Source organism: Rattus norvegicus, chromosome 5 (assembly GCF_021556685.1).
Source record: "Rattus norvegicus strain SHRSP/BbbUtx chromosome 5, alternate assembly SHRSP_T2T, whole genome shotgun sequence".
In the NCBI taxonomy this organism is placed as follows: Eukaryota; Metazoa; Chordata; class Mammalia; order Rodentia; family Muridae; genus Rattus; species Rattus norvegicus.
In genome coordinates this window covers 140,950,654-140,960,461 of record NC_141538.1, presented here as the reverse complement: position 1 = coordinate 140,960,461, position 9,808 = coordinate 140,950,654, and positions in this window count along the sequence as shown.

The following is a 9,808-nucleotide window of genomic DNA, read 5'->3' as shown; positions in this document are numbered from 1 at the left end:
GAGTCTCATTGCAGAGAGTACCTTGGCTGACTAGAGTGTAGGGAAAGCTCTAGAATTTTAAATTTGATTCAACAGACAAACCAGCAGTCAGAAGTCTGTGAGCAATTTGCCTGACTAAAGAGATTGTTGTAAGACTGAAGAGAAACATTCAGCATATGAGGGATGCATAAGACAAACAATGAGAGGTACCCAGTCCATGGAGGCATTCAGGATAGTCTAGCTACTGGAGTGTATTAAAAATGTTGGTTGCTGGGGTTGGGGGTTTAGCTCAGTGGTAGAGTGCTTGCCTAGCAAGCGCAAGGCCCTGGGTTCGGTCCCCAGCTCTGAAAAAAAATGTTGGTTGCTTCAGTGGGTTGCAAGTCAGAGGGCAAAGAAACTGGGTAGAATACATGGGTTCAATTTAAAGCTAAAGAGCCCAGTTCTTAGATGAGAAGTAGTCAAAATACAAAGTGTTTTAAAGTGTCAAATGAGAAGGCAGGTATAGTACTGATCCAAGCACTCAAGAAGCTGATAAAAATACTGTGAGTTTGTAGTTATCCTGTCTTTAGGATCACTTTCAAAGGCCATCTAAATCCACAGAAAGACAGAGAGAGAGAGAGAGAGAGAGAGAGAGAGAGAGAGAGAGAGAGAGAGTTAATTTTTGGGACCATTTAGTCATCGTGTGAGGTTTCTACAATCTGAGAGACCTACGTTATGTAAGTGTACAGGGGAATGAGGGACATATGAAAGTCTGGAGTGGATTCTCAGGAGCTGTTTTAAAGATTTCAAATAGCAGCAGCTATTATGGTATGGATTACTATGATAAAAGTGCTGTGGATTCTGGTGTAAAGTTTTAGTTCTTCCATGTGGAAGGGTGTCAGGAGCCAGCATGGGACAAGCTAAGAACTAGCAGGTGATCTTCCTGAGATGTTCTACTTTGGATTATAATCCATGACAGATTTGCTCCTATAGTCAAGTCCCAGAAGAAAATAATTTTAGGAAATTTTAGCAGATCCCTGCTATTAGTGTGCTTTTCCTGTTATTACTAAATATATATAACAATCACTAGGTATTATCCCATGCTTTTGAACAGATCTTTGCTGATCTACAAATATGTACTCTCTTGTAGTGATGCTATATAAACAAATGAAGACTTCTTAAATTTTAATGATGATCCTCTAAGAATTCCTAAAGTTGTATCAGTGATTGTTAAGCTCTTTTGTAGTGAGACTGCTATTACATCCTTTTCTGATAGTTAAAACTGCAGTGAGAACTCTGTCAGTCTCCCATGTGTTATCAGTCAGTTGCCTCTTAGATATTAACCAGACATTATACTACTCAGAGCATTTTCCAAGAGGTTGAAAAACCATTAAGGAAGAGCATAGAAAGTCAACAAATGATTGACTTACTTTAGGTACTGGGACAGAAGATAAAATATTGACTGGGTTTATCTATACAGAACTTTACCAAAAACTTAGTTATGTCTTTTATTAACTCTCAGTGAATCTGTGGAGCTGGGACAGGTGATAGATGTTACGTTGTAAAATTCTATTTCAATTTATGATTTGATTTTTTGTGTGAAATTGTAATGAACATTTCATCATGTGCTCATGAATTCTGAAAAGATGTATAAGCAAGGAGAACAGTAAGGGGAACTGAGCTAAGGAGAAGTTTTAGACAGAACTGAACTCAAGAAGAACTTAAAAGAATAGACATAGAATTGGGAGAAAAGGCATTGAGAGTAAGGGTATTATTGTGACATCAGAGCAGGAGGAGAGAGCAAAATTTGAAGAAGAATGCAAAGTGGAGTAACTTAGAAATTATAGGTAACAAAAACTAAGAGAACAATGTACAGAATGCAGAGGGAAAGAGGAAAAAAAGAAGAAATTGTAGAGAAAGCAAAAGGAGCAGACAGGCTTCTCCTTACCCTGGAACAGAACAGGACTTTTCTTCATAATATGGCAGGCTTAGTCTTACTAAAGGAACAAAGCTTTTTTTCTTATAAACGGGTTTAATTCATTTAGCAGAAAAGGGTAGAAGCTTTTTCTTTCTCTATTCAATAAAGATTGGAGCCCATTTTTCATCCAGAATGAATGAGTTCTTTCTGCACCGGTTCTTGGTATTTTGTTCCATATGCATACATGTGTGTGTGTGTGTGTGTGTGTGTGTGTGTGTGTGTGTGTGTGTGTGTGTGTGTTTGTGTACACAGGTACATAAGTAATTGTGAGAATATATGTGTGTGTGTGTGTATATGTATGCCGATCCCAACTGGATGATGGAAATGTATAAATGCACATGTGTGAATCTGTATATGAATTTATACGAGTTTACACATATTTATTTATGTAAAAGTTTTTTATGAGCATTACTCTCATCTCCTGGTTTAATAGAAGTTTATTGCTCCAAAATTCTCCCTAGCTGGACAAGTGAGAGGCATCTGGACAAAAGGAAAAAGGCTCTAGAAATTAATCCTTTACTTAATCTCCTGTTGTCTTATAATGCAGTGCTAAGTGCCAGAGACAGCAGATTTTGGCCTCAGAGAAGCACAGAGGGCAGGTCAGCTACAGTAGCAAAGTAACATAGACTAATATAATTAATTTTTTAATATATTACAGTAACCCTAAAATCTCTTTAGACAAAGTCTTACCCTCTGCCAACACTCTTCTCCATCTGCTGCCTCAAAAAGAACTGACTAGGAAGAAAACCCCCACCAGGGCTGACCCCTGGCAGCATGAAGTAAAAATCATTCCAACTGTGATACGGTTGTCAAAAAAGAGACAGTTCTTCTCTCCTAAGATAAAGCTGAGAGAGGAACCATAGTTCAATTATTTCAAGACACTAATATTGTCACCTCAATGTCCTTAAGCACAAAATGGGAGCATGCATCGGATCTGTTAAAGGCTGAAAAGGGAGCTTCTGGTCTATAAAAAGTGCTGAATAAACACACCCCAGCAATGATTTTGCTGCAGGGAATGCTAAGACTGTGTCACCAGCTAGGTGAGGTCACCTGAGTCACTGCAAGCCACCCTGATTGGCAGCCAGAGTTCCAAGCACTTGTCACTGAGCTAAGATGTTGTTAGCTGGATCCTAGTTGCTCTTGTTGGTCTATCTTGTGTTCTGGTGTTGTGATGACAGGTCACTAGGGAGTCAGACCTATCACTAGAAGTGCCACAACTACCCCTTGTGTGCTTGTCCTGGAAAGGTGAGTGATAAGTAGATGGGCACAGGGCAGGTGACCCTCTGCCATTCACAGCTGGGATCATATCTGCAAAGCAAGTACTGTAAGGGCAAGTATTTGGGATTTGGGAGTTGGTCTGCATTGGAGAGAAGGCAATCCTGTGCTTTTGGTGAGATCTTAGGGAGAACTGTGCACTACTGAACTCTATGCAGCTCATAGTCTGGCCAACCTGTTCCTGCTGAGCTGGGGAACACACACAGGCATTCAGTTTTTCATAGTTACCTCACATTACTTACTATACCTGAAAGTGAAGCACAGTGAATTCTTGCTTTCCAGTGGGGAAACAGTATATAAACAATTAAGGGAAACATGTTGACAGAATCCATTTAGGAAAGGTTATGCAAGCAAGTGAGTTTTCTGGAGATGGACACATATATGCCTAGTTCAGGGTCTTTGAATTTACTGTTCTTTTGACCACACATACTTAATGGCGTTTTCATTCATTCACTTGAGCTCTGTTCATAACTCAGTTGTCACTTTCTGGGTAAATTCTGTCCTAATTAACTACAAGCACAAGCTCACACTTCAGGATCTGTTTTCTTACATGTGGAGAAAGCAAAGTGAGGGTGGACACATGTTGGGACTTTTAAGGCTTGTGTAAGGACTTGGAATAGGACTGTGTAGCCAAGGCTTTGTACCCACTATGTAGTTCAGGCTAGCCTGTAACTTAGGATGTGGGTAGCAGAATATGCCTACTTTACATATGTAAAGAATTAATCTCAGCCCATTGTGCTAGATAAAGCCTGTAGAGAACTAGTTTATGGAAGTAATTCTCCAAAACTCAGGAGACAAAAGGAGTATGTCCGCAACTTTGATACTGGCATGATCTATATGGCAAGTTCCATATCAGCCAGAGGCACATAGGGGGACCCAAAAATAATAATATTTATTTAGTTAAAATTTAAAATGAAGTGGATGAATCTTTCTATTTGTGACATAAGATAGTCATTAGTATGCCCTTCAAGTATTTACCAAAATAAAAGCTGTGTGTGTCATTAGAAAGAAAGGGATTGAGGAACAGAGTCATAAAAATTACAAGGATTGTAGGCTGCTTATCAACAGAGATGATAACATGTATTTTCCTCAGGACCTTGATGGGGCTGGATTTATTATCTGTAAAAGTTTCTTTAAAAATCTTCTTTAAAAGATTCCTGGTGTAGGATTCAGCCCATTGGTCTGTTCTGAATCTCTCTGGCTTCATCCTGTAGCTAGTTTTCTTTTCTCTTCTGAAAAAGTGAAGAGAGATCAGGGCCAAGGAAGGTCTATGGACAGTAGAAATGAAGGAGAGATCCCCAGGGATCAGACATTATGCTTAAAGGCATGATGACCTGTCTGTCTTGTCTCAACAGTGTTCTTTTTGTTTTAATTGCTCTGTTGAGAATTTTCAATATCAAAGGAGCTAAGAGGGTAAACTGCAGACATTAAATACCAGAGAAGCCTGTGACTCAGAGCTGTTACTATAGTGTGACAGTGTCACTATAGTAACAGCTGTGTGGTAGAATGAAGTGTTTAGAAGTGGTGGAGCTTTGACATATTTGAGGGTGATGTCACAAATTTAGATATGGCATGAAAGACAAGGGAGGCAGAGATAGCACCACAGTTGTGGGTTTGAACAAATAGAAAGAGAAATTCTTTTTTTGCCAAGACGGTAGTTTGGAGGGGGAGCACATGTGAGGAGTACTTGGTGTGTATATATGAGTTGTGGGGAGAGGGGTACTAGGGAGGGGCAAAATGTAGATATGGAAGGAATGACAGGGAGAGTGGGAAAGGGAGGGAGAGAGCCATAGAGAGGGAAGGAGGGTGGGAGGGAGACAAGCACAAACACACACTGACAGAGAGAGACAGATGGGGGAGGGAGGAAGGAATGGAGGGAGGGAGGGAGAGAGGGGGGAGGGGAAGGGAGAGAGAAACACTGGGGAAGGAGAAGCAGTAAGATCATGAGTTCAGGGCAGGCCAACCTGAAGACATTGCCAGACCCTACCATAGACAAACTAAAATTTGATTCAGAATTGTCCCTATTTAAATTAAGGATCTTTATTATTGTTTAGTTATTGATTTCGTTAGTTTGAGCCTTTAATTTGAGTGTGTGAGTGTGAGTGTGAGTGTGTGTGTGTGTGTGTGTGTGTGTGTGTGTGTGTGTGTGTGTGTAAGAAAATGTAGAAGTGAACTACCAGGGACTAACCCACTACCCAAAGACTATACGTGGACTGACTCTGGACTCCAACTGCATACAACAATGAGTAGCCTAGTAAAAGCACCAGTGGAAGGGGAAGCCCTTGGTCCTGCTAAGACTGAACCCCCAGTGAACGTGATTGTTGGGGGGAGGGTGGTAATGGGGGGAGGATGGGGAGGGGAACACTCAGAGAGAAGGGGAGGGGGAGGGGGTAGGGGGATGTTGGCCTGGAAAACGGGAAGGGGAATAACAATTGAAATGTAAATAAGAAATAATCAAGTTAATAAAGATGAGATTAGAAAAAGAAAATGTAGAAGTATGACAAAAGTTTGTGGGATACATTCCTTTTCTTCCCCTATATGGGTCTCAGGGATTAAACTCAGGTCCTTACGCTTGGCAGCAGAAGTACCATGCCAACCTTGCCTGTTGCCTTCTTTAATCCCATTGCCCATAGTAACCTACAGTTTTCCAGGTAAACTCGGGATCCTTTTTCCTCTGAATCTTAAGTACTGGGATTAAAATCATGGGTACTATGCCAGATTAATTTGATTTTTACAGATAGTTTCCTATGTAGCACAGGTTGTCCTTTATCTTGATATGTAACCAAGGATAACTTCTCATTATCCTTAATCTCTATCTTATCTTTCTTTCTTTCCTTCTTTCTTTCTCTTTCTTTCTTCCTCCCTTCCTTCCTTTCTTTCTTTCTTTTTTTTTTTTTTTTGTTATTTCATGTTAAGACAGAATCTCCCTCACTGTGTACCCTAGGCTTCATCCAGGCTAGCCTCAAATCCCTAGCCTCCACCTTGTGAGTACTGGGATTATAGGAACCACAAGTCCAGGGTCCCAAAGGTAATCTTGAACCCCTGATATTCCTACTTTCTGAGTTACAGTGCTCAGTGTGGAGACCATGCTGACCTAGAATTAAGGATCCTATGTTGCACATCTGTAGAGTTGAGACTCCTGACATGTTAGGACATGTGAGGTAGACCCAGTTTTTGATTCTGTAAATCTAATACTGTTTCAAACAACTGGGAGGTAATACAGAAGGTGAGAACTTTAGTTCAGAATGTCTTCACTCTTGTTCCATCCTGTCCTGTCACAGTGTAAAGTCACCTCAGGAGTGATGATGTCAGTAGTGGGAACTCCTTAGTTTCTGGAGTTGGTGTGAACAATCAGAAAACAGCCAAGCAGAGACAGTGAGAGAACATCCTGAGGGGTGGAGGTGAAGTCAGGAGTCTTGTAAGCCACTTGAAGAATTGTCCCCTGAAGAAGGAAGCAAGCCAAGAGAATTGTCTAATGCCTGAAAATACAGGGTTGAGGAGGCCCAGGAAGTTAGATGGCTGCAAGTTCAAAGACTGATTTGATTATCTAGTCAGTTGTGAGATTATAGTGAGTTCCTGCATAATCATGAGTAGTAACCCACCTAAAATCAATCAGACAAACTAACAAACAAACAGAACAACCAATCCTTCACCAGACAGAAGAGAAGGGAAGATAGGAGATCTTCAATCTTCACATAAGTCTTTTATGAGCAGAGTAGGAATTCGTCATTGACTCAGCCATGTGTATGAGTGCTGATAAAAGCAGTTGGAGCCTGATTTTTAAGGCAGGTTGAAGAGAATCACAGAGAAGAAAAATTAGAGTCTGTTAATATGGACAGGACTTATGAGACTTCTTCAGATCCCAGTGTACTAGGGCCAGGCTCATAGAAGATGTGAGATAGGTGCTGCCCTTTCCAGCACTAAGCTTGTTGCTCACAAAATTGTGTTGTGTTGGGAATGGCCAGCTCCTGCTACAGGGGCAAAAGAGTTTACCAGACCAGAACAAACATAAAAGTCTTAATGAAGAATAGACCCTGTGTACAGAAACACAGTAGGCTGATTCTATAAGAACTGCACCTCAGCAAGGAGTGGGGCACTTGTTTTACAGTTCAGAGAATCTACCTTGCCTTGCTTCAGTATTCCCTTTGTGTTTGTGTTTGAGTGGCCAGAGGCAGGCAGTGAATCAGTTAAAAGTAATTGTCCTCTGTGAGGCTGGCTATTTAGGGTGTAGGCTCTTTAAGCTCTAGTTGTCTATAAAGCATTACAGGTCACTCTGTCAGGATGCAAAACCCAGGGGATTTTGTTTTTCGTTTTTAGTCTTTGCCTGTGTGTGCCTCAGGCACGTCATGTACCTCATCCTGGTCCAGGCAATCTTCTTGCTTCAGTCTTCTGAGTGATGACATTACAGATATATGTCACTGTACTTGGCTCCCTCATTTGTTTTTTGTGTTTTAAATTTACTATGTAGCCAAGCAAAACTTTGAACTTCCAGGGCTTCTTATTTTGCCTTCCAAGTCCTGGGCCCATATGTGTGCACCCATTGTGTAGATTTGCCATCCTGAGGTCTTATGCAGAGATTTTTCCATGCTGGACTAGCCTTCTCTTAACATGAAGACTTCTCTAGCCTAACATGGCATTCTGAAGCTTGTTAGTATCTGCTGGACAGAGCTGAACAAGAAGCATTCTGTAATCTGTTAGTGTTGAGGCGAAATTCATGTAAAAAGAGGTTTACCATTCTCAGTGCACAGTTCAGGGGTATTGAGTCTGTCCAGAAGCTGACAGAAACTTAGCTTCTCTCAAGTTTCAGAACTGTCAGCACCCAGAAAACACAGATTAAGACTTTTTTTTTCTTTTCCTCATCACTTTTGATAACCTCCAGTACATGTTCTATGTTTGTGTGATGTATTACTCTGCATATAACATGTAAAAGGTATCCCATAATTTATGTCTTTTGTGGAGGGTTTTTTGGAACAGACTTTGAGGTTCATCCTGGTTGTAGCCTGTTTCAGCGTGCTATTTATAGGGGAATAGTGTTTCATTATACTAATATAGAACCTCTTGTTTATCCATTAATGGACATTTGGTTTCTTTTTACCTTTTGCCATTACTAACAACATTACTGCAAACTTTTGTGTAAAGTTTTATCTGGCTCTGAATTTACTTTGGTACAAAGGTAGGAGCGGAAGTGATCAGACATATGATGACAAATGTCACAATTCGAAGTCTGAACTCAGACCTATGGGCTTTACTGGCTCAACCCACAGCCATCTGTACTTCAGTTCCTGAGTATCAGATTTTCTTTTCTGGCCTCAAGGGTACCAATTTTACATATGGTGTTCAAATGTACATGTAGGCAAACCTGTGTATACATAAAATCAAACAAATGAATCATTTTAAAACTGTAATAAAAAACAATGAAATGAAAAGTAAGCTTGGGGCTAGTGAAACATCTCATTCCATAATGTGCTTGTTTAATAAATGTAGGAACCTCAGTTAGATACCCACATCCACAGGTGAAGAGACAAGGACCTGTAATCCCGGTGCTGAGGAGGCCAAGACATGGGAATCCCTGGCATTGCTTACCAGAGTCTAACCAAATCAAGGAGTTCCAGGTTTAATGGGAAATGTTTTCTCTAAAAATAAGGACAGAAAGAGTCAGGAAGAAACTGGATAGGTTTCAGTAGCCCAGGTTGCCCTGGAACTTTCTCTGTAGCAGTGAATGATATTAGACTCTTGTTTCTCATGCCTCTGCTTGGAAAGTGCAGGGATTATAGGCCTGGACCACCATACCAGCATGGTTATACTTTTTGCTTCTTCAGCCAGGGTGTCTGATGCAAACTGAGGAGGAAATTGTGGGTCAAAGTTGGTGTCCTAAATGGGTGAGTTAGTAGGATCCTGGTCCAGCAACGAATGTCAGGAGGTCTTCACCAGAGACTTCATTATTACAGCTCTTTTAGATGGTATTCAATGAATCAGCTGTTTGATGATATTCAGCAAAATAGCTTGAAGTCTTTCTTCATTGTGAGAGGACAGTATAAACCTTAGAGAGTGGGCAGGGTTTTTTATTAGCATGAAGTTTCATTGCTGAGGCCTAAGGTACTGGGGATTTCTCATTTGTATGGAGATGCATTCTAGGAAGATGAACCTGTAATTTCAGCAAGATTACATAACATTCCTCAGGTACAGTATGAGTATCTGGCTCCCCAGATAAGGTAGAGAAGTGGAAGCTCTGTTAGGGAAAAGGAGTTCTCCATTTTTTTGCAGAACTCTGGACAGCTATCCAGACATTTTAGACCTTTAAATAGCAGGATATTGCCTGAGCTCTGGTTTTCTCTTGAAGGTAGCTGCTAGCTGGGCAGTAGGAGTGGAGTCAGGAGGAAGGTGTCAGTGGAAACAAGAGTTGGTCTTGGGAGAGATTTGGTTTGTTTTTAATTATAAGGTAGACCTTTGACTTTAGATTACTCTGAGGCCAGAAGCTGCAGGCTTTTGGACCTACTGACATTTGTTGCTAACAGCAGAGGGGTTAGGCAAATGATTTATTGCTATGACCCCCTTCTCTGCTAAGTAGCTAGAAACCTTTCTGACTCAGCTAGTTAA